Raw genomic sequence first — 18,902 nt, 5'->3', positions numbered from 1 at the left:
AGATAGAATCTTTTTAAAAGTTTTGGGAACAGATAGGCTTATTGGGCCATTGTGGGCAGGTGAATTTATCAGGGTAATATATGATTTTCCTTTGCAACAATGGGCTTCCTCTAAGAACATCCTTATGAACATTATGCAGCCTCATAAAAACCCAATTCCTTAATATTGTTCTTCTCCAACATCATGATATCACCTACTCCTAAAATGATAAACATCCCCCTCCAATAAACAAAGCTACATGATAAATTATAAAAAAATTTCTGGCAGATGACTGGTACCACAGTAGGAGCTATCTCCTCCAAATCACTTGGGATTTTGCTCTCTGCTTGCTTCACGCACACACATTAAATTGTAATGTTAGTATGGTTTTGCTTAGCATGTTGTGTGAACATGACCACTGAATTCTGCAAAGGAATCTTTCAGCATAATGAGCTATTATTTGAACTCAGTCAGGGGTGGGATTTAGCCAGTTCGCATCGGTTTGGATGAACCGGATGCTAATTTTACATCTGGTTCGCCGAACCAGTAGTTGGAAGGATTGGCTGACCCTGCCCTCTCCATCCTGCCCCTCCCAGGTGGCTCCATGTGGCCCGTTCATCATGCCAAGTGAGTACACAACCCGTGCAGAGGCTCTGGGAGGACAAAAAATGGGCCTCCTGGAAGTTCCAGAAGTCCAGAAACAGGCCTGTTTCTGGTCTCCGGAGGGCCTCTGGAGCCCGGGGGAGGCCATTTTTACCCTCCCAAAGGCTCGAAGAAAGCCTCTGGAACCTGGGGAGGGCAAAAAATGGGGCTCCCATAAGTTCCAGAAGTTTCTGGCCTCTGGAGCCCAGGGGAATGCCATTTTTACCCTCCCAAAGGCTCGAAGAAAGCCTCTGGAACCTGGGGAGGGCAAAAAATGGGGCTCCCATAAGTTCCAGAAGTTTCTGGCCTCCGGAGCCTGGGGGAGGCCATTTTTAAGGAAAGCCTGGAGCCTGGGGCCTGGGAAGGGCAAGAAACAAGCCTCCCAGAAGTTCCAGAAGTCTGGAAACGGGCTTGTTTTTGGCCTACAGAGGGCCTCTGGAGCCCAGGAGAGGCCATTTTCGCCTTCCTGGAGACTTGAGGAAAGTTTCAGGAGCCTGGGGAGGGAGACCCCCCCAACCCCCGTCATGGTTCAGGAGGCCGAGTAGGTCAGGCCCCCCCCCGTGGCCACACCCACCCAGCAACTGGGCAAAGAACCAGTTACTAAAAATGTTCAATCCCACCCCTCAACTCAAGTCATTTGTAATTTAAACATTAAATCATGTTCAAACTGGCGGGTTTATCATTATGTGTAATGGCTGCCTCTCTTGCTTTGACTTTGCCTTCTTCCTGCATGGGAGAATCCTGAAATTTTCAAATATGAGATTTCCATGAACTTTCTCTAGAGGGCTGCTATACCTGCATTTACTCCGGATTACAACTGTGGTTTGTTTTAACCTCAAATTGGTAGCACATTTACATCATCTGAAGTACAATAAGAGAAGTACCTGTCTTTAAATCAATAAAGACCGTGCTGGAAAGGTGCAATTGCAAAAATGTGTGTGTGTGACCAATAAAAATCAGTTTTATTTCCCTTTGCTGGAGGCTGTGCAAGAGAAGCAAAACAGATTTTCCACTAAGGACACAGGTCCTCATCTGTCTCTCCCAGTTTTTAATTAATTGATTTATATTAAAATATAAATGAATTTCCTTGAGCATAAAAGAGACCTTAGAGGCAACAGACAACTTAAAGACTATTCTGGAATAAAATGTAGAGCAGCCATCTATAAGAAGCCAAAAAGCAGAGAGAAATATTAAACATTCACCTAAAGCCAGCTGGCCTAAAGCTGACTCCAGCCAGATCTTTGTAAAGCAAAAGTATCAAAATGGAGATGCTACCACTAAAAAGGCCCTGCATTGAGACGTTACTAATTCTTCTGAGTAATCATGAGTTGAATAAAATGGATCCTGGAGAAGATTGTAATTTAAGGAAAGGAAGATATGACTTTCAGATTCCTTAGATTTATCTCAAGACAAATTATCTGTCCACAGTGGTAAAACAGATGTTTCACTCTATATCTAGGGTCTGGCTATGTGATAGTGGAACAGCTGTAAGGAATCCAAATGACCATTTCATCCTGCCTTGTTAATGATGGTTCATATTATTTTATAGGAAAGCCAAATTAGCCTGTAGCAGCCACAAATAAGGTGTCTTGTAGCACTTTATCAAGCATACAAATGCTATTAAATTTTCACTTCACCTGAAAAGTAGTACCAATAATAATAAGTACCTTGGATGCAATCTCAAAATAACTGGAGCGCCACTTGAAAATCACCATCAGACAATTGCAAAAGGCAGTTTTACTTGGAACAACTTGTATCTTGGGACAATAGTTTTAATGTTATTAAACAACATCTCCCCAGCCCATATCCTTATGAAGGAATGGATTGGTGGATAAAAATGCCAAATGCAGACTGAACATCTGGCTGATTGTGCGATCAACAATAAGTTAGTATGATTACTCCTTGTGTTTTAAATAACTGTCTCCTATTACATTTAGAATTCCCATTTGGCATTAATTAATGTTAATTTTATTTAATTAAATATGATTAACATGGCTACCCCTCCTTCATGTATTACTAATAATTTTCTTCTTGCATCACATTCTAAATTATAATTTGGCAGTAATTTTTGGAAAGGCTCTTTTTGTAGAGGAAGGTGAGTACAATCCTAAACATGTATTTGTGTGCCTCTGCCTTAAGGCTGTTCCTGTAATTGCCTCCCCACCACCACCACCAACCCCCCCCCCCAATCTTGGAATCAATATTAAGCATAGCTGTAGGGCATCTAATTCTAACTACATGACTTGTGCGTGGAGATAAACGATGCCCTGATGGTCACCACTTAAAAGGGACTAACTCTATGCATTACTTGTCCTGCTGAAAGGGAAAAAGGATTCTCTGATAAGATGAGTAACGTTTAGCAGATATAGTATGATTGGATAGATAGAAAGAAAGAAAGAACCGAGGAAAAACGTCTGCTTCAAGCACAGATAGAAGGTTCCACAGAAAGAGAAAGCTTCCTTTGATTTCAGACTGGTTGATGGACTATGAAAGCCCACTGCAGGGGTGGATTCTGGCCTCTGTTACTGCCAGTTCACTCAGGGACACACTTCAAGCACGCATGCACTTCATATGCATGCACAGTAGTTAAAAAAAATGATTTTGTGCATGTGCAGAAACAAAAAACAAGATAGAATAGAACAGGTTCGGGGGCGTGGCCGACCGAGTTACTACCTACTCAGCTGAACTGGTCCGAACCGGTTGGAACCCACCTCTGGCGCAGTGGTTAAAATACAGTGTTGCAGACTAATTCTGCTGACTGCCAGCAGTTCGGCAGTTTGAGTCTCACCGAGTCATGGTGGACACAGCCTTCCATCCTTCAGAGGTCGGTAAAATGAGGACCCAGATTGTTGGGGGCACTATAAAACACTGTGATTCAGTATATGAGCCTATTGCTATTGCTATGATGTAGATTCATAGAATCGTAAGAAGGAAGAAACCTTGGAGAATTTTTTGCATCAGCCAATGGTAGGAGACTGTATTTCATCCCAAACAAATCGTTGTCTAATCTTCTCTAGCAATACTTCACCCACAACTTCAGGAAGCAAGGTCTCCCATTAATTAATTCTCACTGTCGGGAAATGTACCTTAGTTGTATCTCTCTTTACTGAACATCCACCCATTGCTGTTTGTCCTACCCTCAGCAACTTTGGAAAATAAGCCGCTTCCTACTTCTCGTATACCAGAAGACAGCTAATTCTACTCATTAGGCTAGACATACATAGTTCCCTTAACTGTTCCTTGTACAATTTATCCTGTGGACACCCTAATCATCTTAGTTGCTCTTCTCTGCATTCTTTCTAGGAACTCAGCATATTTTTTGTGACCAGAGCTGGGTGTGGTATTACAAGTGTGGCCTCACTAGTGCAGCATAAAGCAATAGTATCATTTCTTGTGATCTTGATGCTATCTCTCTGCTGATGCAGTGTAGGACTGCATTAGCAGTTTTTGGTAGCTACAGCACACTGCTGGCTCATACTTAAGGTGTATGTAGGTGTTCACTAGTTCCTCTCACAGTTATTATTGTTGAGCCAAGTAGTGCCATGTCTGTGCATTTGTCTGTGCATTTGATTTTTCTTGCCTAGGTACAGGACCTTACTTTTCTCACCACTGAATTACATCTAGCTAGCTGGGGCCAAATGCTCAGGTCTGTCAAAATCCTTCTGAAACTTGAGTATCCTCCAAAGTGGGAACAATTATCGCCAACTTGATGTTGTCTGCAGATTTGACGGGCTCTCCTTTTATCCCCTCAACTAGATCATTTATGAAAATGTTGAAGAGAACTGGTCCCAAAAAAGATACTTGAGGTATGCCAGTGCATGCCGCTATCAACTGTGAATCCATCTGACTATCCCATACGGTTCCATTCTACAAAAAGTAGATTCAATAAGGCATCTATTTTGTCAAATGCCTTACTGAAGTCTTTATACCCACTATACCCACAGTGTTTCCCTAATCCACTAATTTGGCCAATTTATCAAAGAAGGCAATAGATCTCTGGCATGATCTATTTTCAACAAAACCATGTTGGCTTCTAGTAGTTGCTTTGTTCATTTCTATAAGTTCACAAATCTGTTGCTTGATTATGTTTCTCCAGAATTTTCCCAGATATTGATGCCCAGCTGAGGGGTCTGTAGTTTCCTGTATCCACCTTTTCTCCTTTATTGTAGATTGGAAACACATTAGCTCTTTTTCAGTCTTCAGACAGGTCCTCTGTGCTCCAGGAACTGTGAAATATTTTGTTCAGTAGTTCTGCGATCACATCTGACAGCTCCTTCAAAATCCTGGGATGTAAACCATCTGATCATGGTGATTTAAATTGGCTAGACTGGATAGGTGTTTTCTCAACATTTTCTTGACTATTTTGACCTGTATTCCTGTTATTCCCTTGTGATGCTTTTGATAGTTTAGATTATTTTTTTTTCCTTTTGCATGAAGACAGTTCTGCTTTCTCCCTCCTATCTGTCAGCTTCTTGCCATCTTCTCCCAGTAGTGGACTAATCATTTCCTTGACTTTTTTTCTTGTTCCTTATATTTGGGGGGGAGGTTAATATTTTTTGTAAGCCTTACTTCATTCTGAGCCAGCATTCTGAGCCCTCTTGACTCTGTCTTTGTAGATTCAAGCTATTTGCTGGTGTGCTGGGTTATGTGTCTCTCTCTTTCCATTTTTTTATACTTGTCCTTTTCTCTCTCTCTCAATTTGTTAGAGTTCTTCCTGCACCCATGCTGGTTTTGTCTGGAGTCTCTTATTTCTGTTTCTCTTGTGTCTTATAGATCAATTAGTTAATTGGTCACTCAGACTCAACCTCCAATGAGTTGCAGATTAGAAATGCATTTCTTAACTTCTATTCCCATTCAAATCTTCTTTAGGATTCTTTTTTTTTATTCTGCCTTAAAACAACAATAATGAAACCACTCTGGAGCTTTTCATAGTTAATGATTTCCTCTTTTTGCTCTACTCACCCTTCACGATATCATGAACTACATATTTTCCCATCATTCATCATTTCAAATGTTCAAAGAGTCAAGTTCTCCTCATCTTTCCAAACTTAGGACTAATGTTCTCTTTTACCTATAAACATTTCTTCCATTGTTTGGATGGTGTTGGGATTTACTGTATGTATTTTATTTTTTGGATCATATTACTTTGGCTTCTGGGGGCACACATAATAGATGGCAAGACTAATGGGTAGGACTTTGGACCAAAAATACAGGCCATAAAATGAGTGAAGCATGAGGGTATGTGGTTCAGAAATCCTGAGCTCAACATGACCAGGATCTTAAGACTGAATGTAAAACAGGACAAGCTTAACTATATTGGGTGCTTCTGGGTGCCAAGCAACTTCTACCTTAACAGATGAGAAAAAGTAGGATCTAAGGCAGGGGTGTCAAACTCGATTTCATTGTGGACCGCATCAGATTTGTGTTTGATCTCGAGGGGTGGGGGGAGTCGGGGGGGGGGCATGGCTAGCTTGATGTCAGTCATTGACGCTCCATTTTTGGCCATAACAGCCTCCTGCAGCCCTCTGCCAGTGAAAATGGAGCATGGAAGGGCCACACGCGTGTCTCTCATTTTTGCTGGCAGAGACACCATGGGCCAGTCCTTTGCTGTTTCCAGGGTGGCCCTGCGGGCTAGATCTACACACCCCATGGGCTGCACCTGGCCCACGGACCTGGGAGTTTGACACCCCTGATCTAGGATAAGGGTGATGACAGCTGCATAGGTTTATAAGAAAAATAGTATTATACCAGGAAATTACAAGTAGTCCTTAACTTATTATCATAATTATGACTAGAATTTCCATTGCTAGGCTAGGTGGTTTTTAAGTGAGTAATACCGGATTTTACTACCGTTTTTGCCACAGTTGTCAAATGAACCGTTGCAGTTGTTAAATGAATCACATGGTTGTTAAACAAATTTGCCTACCCCCATTTACTTTGCTTGCCGGAAGCTAACTGGGAAGATCACAAATGGCAATCGCATGGTTGCTGCAATCATCATAAATACATAATGGTTGTCACGTAGCCAAATTTTGATCACCTGGCTATGGGGAATGCTATGAAAGCCACAAGGACCAGTCATAAATGTTTTTCAGTGCCATTTTAACTTCAGCCACTAAATGAATGTTTGTAAGTCAAAGAGTACCTGTATTCAAGAGAACAATCAAAGAAATAATTATAAATTATTATGTATCAAATTCAGTCTTGATTTTGTTCCTTTTTGAACAATTGTATCGCTGATAGCACACACAGTCAATCAACGAATATAGAAAGTGATTCCCTATTTTCTAGGAAATATTTTCTAGAGTATAGTTACTAGAATATTTTCTACAAGATAATACACCCCAAAACAACTTACGACCTCATTCATTCCATAGAAAATAATGAGTTTGCTTAATAACTGTGGCATTTGTTTAATGACCACTGCAAAAAAGGGGGATCATAAAATTGGTTCAGTCACATGATGTCCTGTTTTATGACTATGACTTTTGCATTGGTCATTAAACAAACGCCACAGTCATTAAGCAAACCCATTATTTGCTATGGAGTGAACTGGGTCATAAGTAATTTTGGGGTGTATTATCTTCTAGAAAATATTCTAGAAATACCGTGCTCTAGAAAATATTCCCTAGAAAATAGGGAATCACTTTCTATATTCGTTGATTGACTGTGTGTATCAGCGATACAATTGTTCAAAAAGGAACAAAATCAAGACTGAATTTATTACATAATAATGGCCATAATTGGCAGGCTCCATTGCACTTGTAAGTCAAGGGCTACCTATAGTATACATTCACTACTCTTCCTGCTTGAAGTGTTAGAACAGCTGTATCATCTGCAAAGTTCTCCCGTCAAAGCCTATGCTCAATTGTCTGTATAAGTGTGCATCTCCAGAGGTTTTGCAAAGGCAGAGGTTGTCTTTGAAGCAGCCGTGTGAACCTTGCAAAGGCTGCACTTCTTTTACATTTCAAAGAGGGGACTCTCATACTGGCACACTATTCAGAGCCTCTCTTGGTGGCACTTTGCACTGCACCTTTGTTTTCTGTTTCACATCGTCCCATCCCTTCCCCCGAGCTTTAGGTGAAATGTGGGAAGCCAAGGAAGCTCGGACTGCTGAGATGACGATTGAACAAGAAAGACAGAAAACTCACGTACACACCCTACAATGAAATCTGTGCATGAACTCCACCTAGGAGCATTTCATCAACATTATCTTCCTTTGGAAAGAATTTTTGAAAAGAACAAGTTCTCTTTCAAGAGAGAAGGATAAAAATGTGGAGAATTCATGCATCGTATCAACGATTACAAACTGCAATATTAATAACACAATTCACTTTTTTCCTCTGTTAACAACACATTGACAAAATGTTTACAGCCTTGTTCTTTTATTCAAGACTAGCTGATAATCTGGCATTGCCCGGGTATTTATTTATAGTGGGAAAATGTATGGACCAAACATGATTTCTAATGTTGGGTTTCCCTCTTACCAGATGAAGCCTCCTTGTAGAGTACTGCGAAACTGTTACCATGGAAACTCCACTGCGCTGTACAGTAGAATCCATTTTACGGCAGTACAGTAGAATCCATTTAAGGCAAAACAGGCTGTATCTTAACAGAACACACATCCCAAGGGGTGTTAGGGATGTCTTACCACCACAGTATTTTTTCTAGAGAGTAAGTCATCTGTGTGCCAAGTTTGTTTGAAATTGCTCAAGGCGTTTCAAAGTTATGCTGGAACATACACACACACATACACACACACACACCTATTTATTTATATATATATATATATATATATATATATATATATATATATATATATATATATATATATATATATATATATATATATATATTATATATCTGACACATAGCCTTTAACACTGCACAGAATTATAGCCAGGAACATACTATTGGCTATAGCTAAAAGAGTGGAACTGGGATACCAGTGATATGATGGCATTTTAATTCTTATAGATCTTTCTCAATTGGCAGATTGTGGCACTATTATTATTATTATTATTATTATTATTATTATTATTATTATTATTATTTATTCACATTTCTAAACCGCCCCCTCTCCCAAAAAGGGACTCGGGGCGGTGTACAGTCCACAATAAATCACAGATAAAATACAAATATAAATAGGGCTATAAATATATGTATGTATGTGGAGGAGGTTAAAATTAAGAGTCCTGTACAGAAGAATAAATAAATATGAGGCTAAAAGCTCTAAAAACAATTAAAACTAAAACATTACCCTTAAAATAACCAGATGAGAATATACTACCAGGAGTTCATAGATGTAACATTTATAATCATGCCAGGCCAGCTAGTCGGAACAGGTGAGTCTTCAATTTTTGACGGAAGGAGCGGAAGTCCGAGGTGGTTCTAATGTCGGGGGGGAGGTCATTCCAGAGGGTTGGGCCCATCACAGAGAAGGCTCTACTCCTCGGCGCCGCCCGCTGGCATTGTGGACGGCACTTGGAGAAGGCCCTCTCTGTGAGAGCGGATTGGCCGCAGGGATGTATGTGGGAGGATGCGATCCCGCAAGTAACTAGGTCCTGAGCCATGGAGCGCTTTAAAGATAGTAATCAGGACCTTGAAACGCACCCGAAAAACCACAGGTAGCCAGTGCAGCTCGCGCAGGAGCGGTGTTACGTGGGAGTATCTAGACCTCCCCATGATAACCCGCGCGGCCGCGTTCTGGACTAGCTGCAGTCTCCGGAAGCCCCATGTAGAGAGCATTACAGTAATCTAGGCGAGACGTCACTAAGGAAAGTTGCAATGGGGTTGGAGGCAAGAATCCCCCAACTTGACCAGAGGCTCTTTTAACAAATAGCAATCTGGTCTAGCTAATCTGAATCCATCCAAAATTTGGCATTCGTGTATGTCGTAATAATGTGTGAATGATACCTGGTTTCTTGTGAGAAGAATGTGCATTTGTGCAAGGCATGGGCTGCTGAGGTTAGTGGTGCAAATATTTCCTCAGTAAGTGAGCAGTGAAGCTTCCCGCTGGGCTGGTTGCCATCTGTTCATTCATGCAGCTCAACCCCTGAGATTACATCATGCAGCTACTCTAGTATTTCAAAGCAAGGAAAGTTAAAAATCAGATCTGGTTTGCCAGAAGGCACATTTGTGTTCAAAAGTGGGGATTGGTTTTTGTCTCTTTCTTTTCAGAAAGTTCTGTTGAAAAAGAGGACTTTATGCAGGATAATACATCAGGTCAACACCTGAAAAACTGATTTAGATGGCTTTTTGACCCAGGAAACTTTTTTTTGCCATTAGCATGCAGATCAAAGCAAAACAGATTTTCGGTACTTTGCTCCATGTAGGATTATTGAATTTAAAAGGGTTAAATAATGAGCATGTGAACTCTTGACTTGGAGAAATTTTGGCAAAGGGGGTTATCCTCAGAAGCAAAACAAAAGACAAAAGATTTATTTATTTATTTTATTTTATTAAAAAGGTACAACAATGAAACACAATAGCTACCCAGATTTTAGCATTTAAATTCACCACTCTAAATACCAGAAAAATGAAGGATAGAGAGAGGCAGGGAGGGAAGGAGGGAGGAGGGATAGATGGAGGGGAAGGAAGGAACCATTTTTAGCATTTCTTATCAATGGGTCAATTATTGCCTAAGCCATAGTATAAGCCAGGGGTGTCCAAACTTGGGAACTTTAAGACTTGTGGACTTCAACTTCCAGAATTCTGGGAGTTGAAGTCCACAAGTCTTAAAGTTCCCAAGTGTCCAAACTGCATGGCTGGCTGGGGAATTCTGGGAGTTGAAGTCCACAAGTCTTAAAGTTCCCAAGTGTCCAAACTGCATGGCTGGCTGGGGAATTCTGGAAGTTGAAGTCCACAAGTCTTAAAGTTCCCAAGTTTGGACACCCCTGGTATAAGCATAAGGGTGTGATGAATCTGTTCAGATCATTAAAACCAATATCATGTTCAAAACACTATTAAATGAAAATGTAGTTGCAAACTTCTAAACAACAAAATCCATAGAATGATCTGAGCTTTCTTAGTGTTGCCCCTTCTCCCCCCGCTGGCAGAGCTCCGGCCCCTCCCGTGTCCTGTGTGACCGTTGAAGAATCTTCTGTTTTTTCTAGGATCGCTTTATTTTTTTCCATAAAGGCCTGAGCCTCTATGGGTGTATTGATTCTAATTCTTGTCTCCTCCCAGAATATCAGCATCCCTTCAGGCATCAACCATCTAAACCACACCCCTTTCTGGTATAATTTATTTGCCAATTGCGAATAATTTTTCCTTTTCTTCCTAATTTTTTTTGGGATCTGCTTCAAGATGGTTATCTCCCTGTCGTGATATGTCAATGCTTGCCCCCTTTGTACACCCAGAATTATGTCTCTTGTGCTTTTCCTAAGAAATTTGATATGGACCTCCCTGGGCACATTGTGTGTTCTGGCATATGCTGAGTTCACTCTATAGACCAGGTCTATCTCCCATTCCATCTGTTGTTTATCTTTGTGTATGTATTCAGCTAAAATATTAGTCATAATGTCCCTTATATTTTCCCCATCTGCTTCTATAACATTTTGAAATCTAAGATAAAAGGACATTCTCTCAAACTCTGTTTTCATTTGTTGGATATCAAGTTCTTTGTTACCCTTCTGCAAAGCTTCTACCCCTCCTCGCCTCCGCCACCCCACCCTCCACAAGGTCCAGTCTCTGTGAGTTCTTATAAATTTGGACTTGATTCTCTTTAATTTCCTCCTTCATTTCCTTTAATTGTTTCTTAATTTCTTCCTGGCCCTGTATGAGTTGCTGAAGCATTTGTTGCAAATCCATCTCTGTACTCTTGGGTTGCATCAGTTCTGTAATCTTTGACTGTGTGGCAGGACTGGATGTTGCAGATGTCGGTGCAGAGGTAGCAAAGCTAGGTTTTCCAGGTGGTGGTCTTTTTGGAGACATAGTTTATAAAGCAGAGAGATCAGTCAGTGTAGAGACTGGACAGCTGAAGAAGTAGAGCAGGCAGATGAGTTCAGGAGGCAGAAGATCCAAGCAGCTGGGAGTTTCTTTAGTCAGTCTAGCAATAGAGAAAAATTTTCTCTCCAGAGGGTTCAGAAAATAGCAATCCACAAGAGATTCTTCTGGGTGACACGGAGACAAAGACCGGAAGCCTGAGTTTTAAAGGTGGAGTCAGGTTTCACAGTTCATGAAGACAACGGAAGTGTGCCATCTTGCCCTGCCAGCTTTGGGCTCAGAGGCATAGCAAACTTTTAAAAGTTCAGAAAATTCTCAGTTCACCCATAAGTTCTGGAACTAAATCCAATGAAAGTCACTTTTACAGGGGTGGGGCATCATTGGTTGGCTCTCCCCCCTCCTCCTTCCCCTGGGGGCGAAAGCAAAATCTTTTCAAGCCGCTTGTCCAAGGGGGGGGGGGAAATCCCTCTCCCTCTAGCCGCACCTCCAGCAAGAATCCGAAAGTTAAACTTTTAAAAAAAGCTGAAAAGTCCATCAGTTCAAAAGAAAGGGAATGAAGAAAGGAAGCCTCTCACCATACCGCCGCTGCTTCCTTCAAAAGTGCGTTCTCCGATCGGCATGGAGCGAGACGCGTGCGCGCCCTCCAAAACTGCTCCCCGGTGCCTAGAACGAAGCAGAGAAGCCCCCACCAGCCGCCGCCGATGCCAGGGCCCTCCGCGAGCCGCTCCCTCGGCAGGACGCCTCTCCGGGGTGTCCTGTGCCCCCCCAGAAGCGGGGGAAGCCCACCGGGAGAGCGGGAGCGGGCAAAGACTTGCCCATCGCCGTAGCCGCCGGAACCGGAAGTCCCGACCCAATAATATTTCTACTTTATTGAAATAGGGTGTCGGCCAATTTCCTGGATATCCCACTTTGAGAGAGAGTCAAACTGCAGGAAAAGCAGGCTGAAAGAACGATGGTTTTATTTTATGATTCAGATTTGTTTCACACCATTCATCAGAGAATTCACAACATACATAGTAGTTCAATTTTGTCCTCTCAACAATCCTTTCAGGTATGCTGGATAAAGAGATAGCAACTGTCCCATAGTCACCGAGGGATGGTTTCGTGATAGTGAATTGGGTCTTAGGTCTCCCAGTGCTCATTCATTCATTTAACTTCTAAGCCAGTGATGGTGCCGAGTGCCCAAAGCGTGCTGAAGTTGAGGCTGCAGGCTGTTCATGCCAGCAAAGAGGTCGCAGGTGCAGGCCGTTCGCGCCAGCAGAGAGGCGGCAGCGACAGACCAGTGTCTCGGGGCAGAGACATGCCCAGCTGCACCAACAAAGGCAAACTCCCAAAATGCAATGTGAGTGTCCCCCATGCATGCGACCCCCTCCCCGGCATGTGTCCCTGTCGCATATATACGCATGCCCCCCTCATGCGCCCCACCTGCCGTGCATGCGTGGCAGAGATCCAAAGACCAGCTGGCTGGCAGAAGGCACAAGCACATGCGTGGTGGAGCTGAGTTGGGGCAATGGCTGGCGTGCCCGCAGAGAGGGCTCTGCATGCCACCTGTGGCACATGTGCCATAGGTTTGAACTCACAGTTCTCAGTCAAAGAGAAGACAATCTGCTGTTGCTCTACTTTATAGAACGAATAGAACGAATACACATTACTTTATAGAACATTACTTTATAGAACGAATACACATTAAGTAACAGATGTAGGGCAGGTTGTGGTGGATCAGCATGTATGGATAAGACAATTGTTATACATCCTATGGAGGAGGAAAGATGAATTGCATGTAAAGCAGGCTGTGTTAAATGAAGATTTATATGCCTGTCTAGTAGGAGAGACAGTTTGTCCTTCGCCTCAGGCAGCAAACTGTCTTCTCCAGCTTAACCAGGAATATGAATGGCAGGACTAGCGAACAGACGTAAGTTACGTAAGTCTAGATTGCTGGTAAACATTAGGAAGAACATTTTAGAATAGGAACAATTCAACCTCAAGGAGATAGAAGTTGTCCCTCCTGGGCGATCAACAAGCAGTGCCTGGGAAAGCATCTCCTGTAGAGCAAACCTACATGAGAATTTGTAGCAAAATTTGAAGCCAATTTGGTTAGCTTCCTTCCTTTATAGGAAGGGAGGGAGGGAGGGAGGGAGAGAAGGAAGGGAAGGGAAGAAGGAAGGAAGGGAAGGGAGAGGAGAGAGGGAGGGAGGGAGCAAGGGAGGGAAGGAAAGGAAAGAAAGAAGGAAGGGAAGGGAAGGAGGAAGGGAAGGAGAGATAGAAGGGAGGAAAGGAAAGAAAGAAGGGAGGGAAGGGAGGGAGGGAGGGAAGGAGAGATAGAAGGGAGGAAAGGAAAGAAAGAAGGGAGGGAAGGGAGGGAGGGAGGGAAGGAAGGGAAGGAGGAAGGGAAGGAAAGAAGGAAGGAAGGAAGGAAGGAAGGAAGGAAGGAAGGAAGGAAGGAAGGAAGGAAGGAAGGAAGGTGGAGGTGATGGAACAAAGGAAGAAAAGAAAAACAACACCATGTTAAGCACCTCTTATGGAAATATCTGCAGTGTCACTGCCAAGATGTAAGAACTGTAAAGCATCTGCTCAGATCACTTCCACTAACATCCTATTCAAAAACTCGTAAATTGTAAAGCTAGAAAAATGTTGGAATCACTTACCAAGGGAAAACATTTCCAAATGTTATGCCACATCCCCAAATCCTGGACACTTTGTATTTTGGCAAGAGTATTTCTCGTTCATGCTTTTTGTAAAAATGTATTTTTTTTTTCATACTGTAAGAATGAAATGACTTCTAAAAAACACATCCACATTTTTAAAAGTATGTTATTAGTAGTTCCCTCATTTATGCTTCCAGTAAGTGGTTGAAATGGCATTACAGCCAAGACAGCTTCATGCTGTAGGCAGTTGCTAATTGCTTGTTGCAAAGCAAGAAAAGGGGGGAAAATCACTTCTATTAAATCCAAGCATGCAAGGAAGAAGAAAATCATATACTATAGAAATGTTGCACTAGTGAACTAAGGATATTGCAGGGGATGGGGGTTTCTGGGGGGGAAAAAACATTTTCTCCAAAGGGTCACTTTGCAAAGAAACAAAATCAACAATCAGACCATCAAAACTTTTGAACAGATAGATTCCAGACATAGCAAATTTTCAGATTTTCATGTAATTCTAACATTATTTAAATTAGACAGTTTTCTTTCTCTTCACACCCGGCAACCACACACATCTCCCCAAAGGTTTTACAAACTATGGAAGCAGTAGTGAGATTCCAATTTTTTTACTATTGGTTCTGCAGTTGTGGCAGGGGAAGGATATTATAAAATCCCCATTCCCACCCGACTCCAGGGGAAGATCACTGCAAAATCCCCATTTCCTCCCGATCATCTGGGACTCAGAAGGCAGATAATAGATGGGGGCAGGGCCAGCCAGAGATAGAATTTACCAGTTTTCCAAACTACACAAAATTTCCACTACGGGTTCTCCATAACTGGTTAGAACCTGCTGAATACCACCTCTGTGTGGAAGGTCTTCCGAATGAGATATGCGTGTTTCTGAGTTTTAGAAAACAAAGGATATGTGTGAGTGAGCAGTGATGTCCACAAGATGAGACTCCAAAAGTCATAATGGCAAGCACACAATGGTGCAATCAAAATACTCCACCTGTATTTTATGTGTATCATATCAAAGAGTTTTTTGTTTTTGTTTTACTATAAGCCAAGGATGCACAGATAAACATACTAGATATATTTGCAGTATCTGGATTTGATAGCCCAACGCAGCATTCTCAGTTACAGAAGTTCCAAAGGGTTTTTTTTATGTGCAAGAGCAAGGAAGGAAGGAAGGAAGGAAGGAAGGAAGGAAGGAAGGAGGGAGGGAGGGAGGGAGGGAGGGAAGGAAGGAAGGAAGGAAGGAGTTATTATTACGGTATACATTGGCATCTTCATATATAGATTGTCTGTCTGTCTATCTGTCTGTCTGTCTGTCTGTCTGTCTACCTGCCTGCCTGTCTGTCTGCCTGCCTGCCTGCCTGCCTGTCTGTCTGTCTGTCTATCTATCATCTATCTATCTATCTATCTATCTATCTATCATCTATCTATCTATCTATCTATCTATCTATCTATCTATCTATCTACCTATCATCAGTTCCTTCCATCCAAGCTGTAGTCAGGGGTGGGCTGCTATGGATTCGTCCTGGTTCAGGAGAACCCATAGCTAATGTTATGGCCAGTTTGAAGAACATCCAAATCCCATCCCTGGCTGGCCCCACCTGCCCCGCACACCCCTCCCCTCCCAGGAGTTTCCACATGATCAATTTTGGATGCGAGGTAAGTGCAGGGCCCGCACGGAGGCTCAGGGAGGGGGAAAATGGGCCTCCCAGAAGACCTCCAGACCCCAGGGGAGGCAGTTTTTGGCTTCCCAGAAGCTCAAAGAAAGCCTCTGGAGCCTGGGGAAGGTGAAAATGCCCCCCTTCACCGTGACGCAGGAGGCCCACTAGGCCGCACCCACTATGGCCGCACCCACTATGGCCACACCCACCCAGCAACCGGCCAAAGAAACCATTGTTGAAATTTTTGAAGCTCATCCTTGGTTTATTTGCTTGGGTGTTTGACACCTGCAAATCTTATGTAAGTGAAACGAGGAAGAAAATAGCAAAGCTGTAAAGAAAGATTGAAAAATTGAAGTTATCATTACCGTATCTATCAGCATATGAAAATTATTTATGCACACACATACATACACCGAAATGCACCTTTATGTACATCCTCCAATGTTTGTGTTTGTAGTTTGACCTGATACAATGCGCTCTGTGTCTAAAACTAGCAAAAGTTCTTATTTTCCCTACAAGCAAATCTTTATAAAGTCCAGAGGATCATTGAAAGCCAGATGAAATCGCTCTGGGGGATCAGGCCAATTAAAACAACTTTTGCCTATGTCAGAGACAGGATTTAATGCTGGTACAGTTTGAAACGCAGCAATTGTTGCTGTGGGGAGGGAGAACTTTCATTCTGCATTTCAGGAACTTGACAGGAGTCTTTGAAGTCTTAAAATTAAAACGGTGAATGCGAGGGTAAAAAAAAAAAACGCCATTACTCCCTTTTCATTTACCTCTCTGGCCTTTTCTTTTTTTCCTTCTTAAATTAAGACCCAGTACTTCTTTCTACAGGTTTTCACAAGGAAGATTCTACATTAATTAACTGTAATCTTCAGAGATTGCATTTTCCCCAGAGATTTAAAAGCTAGCAGGGGGTTGTGTCTAGGCAGAAAGGAGATTATTAAAACTTTAATAATGTGTGCCTTTGAACCTTCCCAAATTCTTTACAGTTTTTCTTCACATCTCTACCGTAGATGTCTGCATTAAAAAAAAATACCAATGCCAGCAAATGAAAACTATTTGTTTATGCTTTTGCAGATCTTTCAGCAAAGATTCTATTTTAAAAGTGGTTGGAAAAAAGTGTCTGGAGTTCACGAGGGTCTTGACAACATTAAGGGCTGCTTCAGACAACCATATTACCTAGTTATGTACAGTCCTTGAGTTGGCAGAAAAATATGTCAACATACATTGTGCTGCCCCATTGCCTTTCCTTATGGCAACACAGCTGTCCTTACAAGCTGATTGGAGACCAGGTTAAAGGAAAAGGTGGATGGGAAGCTTTATTTCTTGTACCCCCAAACATGAACAAGTGGCAAGAAAACAACCACAGATCTCAGTTACAAGGAAAGAGTTATCCAGAGCAGGCTCCTCAGGTAAGTTACATCAGGTGGGCTATGTTTGAACGTGGCTTCTGTTCAAAGTCACCCAGGTGACAGGTGCAGTGGATGGCACAATGTGGGTGGAACAAATTGAATCTGAGCAAGTAATAATCACAGACAGGCAGACGCTGGTGTAGACTTTCACAGTTGATGTTTGTTGAGCAGTGTTGGGCTTCAAGACAAGTTGATGTTTGTTGAGCAGTGTTGGGCTTCAAGACTTAGTGACCATCAGTAAAACCTTTGTCTAGCGTAGACTATGACAAAACCCTGAAGTCCAACACTGCCCCAAATAAATAAATAATGGGAGTCATCTCTATCAGACGTTGTATTCAGCAGGTCCTGACCAGTTCTGAAGAACCGGTAGCGGAAATTTTGAGAACTGGTAAATGCCACCTCTGACTGCCCCTGCCCCCATCTATTCTCTGCCTTCCGAGTCCCAGCTGATCGGGAGGGAATGGGGATTTTGCTGTAACCTTCCCTTGGAGTAGAGTGGGAATGGAGATTTTATAGTATCCTTCCCCTGCCACACCCACCCACCAAGCCATGCCCACCAAGCCACACCACTGCCACCAAGCCACGCCCACAGAACCGATAGTAAAAAAAATTGAATCCCACCACTGATCTCTATGATATATAATGTTGCTAAACTAGCATCCCTCTAAAGTGAGCCAAGTAATTGTAGTATACGGATAGTTATGTGAACTATAGTGTTAAGAGAGTGGTCCTGGTAGTGTTAACCAGCAAAGATGGCAGTTGTAATGTTTGTGCACAAGTATTCAAAAATAAAATTCAAAAACAGAATTAATGGAATGGGGGGGGGGGGAATATAGCCACGTAAAACTTCTCAGCATGTAGGAAAAACCTTTATTGCAACCAGTGTACACAGAACTGGCAACATACAGTTAGCAGAACCTGGTCTTTTTTCCAAGCGTATGTTGACCTTTGATGCAGGACAGGACCAGCATTCTTTCGAAAGGACTAGATCTGTGCTTTAAATGTGGCTTTAGCATTATTTTATGTTTAGAAAACATGTTTGCAAGGTGTCCATCTAGGACTTAATAAGTGCTTCCGAAAGACATGGTCAGGTATTATGTATGCAGATAATTTTTCAGCTAAAATCGTGCTGAACATCAGTAGTCATCCCAAATATGCTTTTCTTTTCTTTTCTGAAAGGCAACTGGATTTTCTTGTGGGTTTTTTTTCCCCTAAGAAAATGTTTTGCTTTTTGGTTCAGAACTGAAGAATCTTCTTGGATGAAAAGCAAAATGTTTTAAAGAAAAACTCAAGAAACTCAAAAAATCTTTCAGACAACACGACCTGGATGGTTGAGAATTTTCATACACAACATCTGTGTGCCAACAGATCTGGAAGACAACAGGAGAAAGATAAACAGTAAAACAGAATTAGGAAACTCCCAAGTAAATTTACAAAGGTAGTCTCAAGGGTTCTTTTCCAAAAGTCAACTGGAGTTTCTTGTTTTTTCTCCTTGAAAACAAAAGTGAAATGTTGCCTTTTGGGAAAGCACCTTTCAAACAACCATGAATTGGATAAAAATCCCAAGAGTTTTACTTCCCTAAGGGATCACATCAGGACAG

This window comes from Natrix helvetica (assembly GCF_964273705.1).
Source record: "Natrix helvetica genome assembly, chromosome: Z".
Lineage (NCBI taxonomy): Eukaryota > Metazoa > Chordata > Lepidosauria > Squamata > Natricidae > Natrix > Natrix helvetica.
This window is presented reverse-complemented; position numbering follows the sequence as displayed.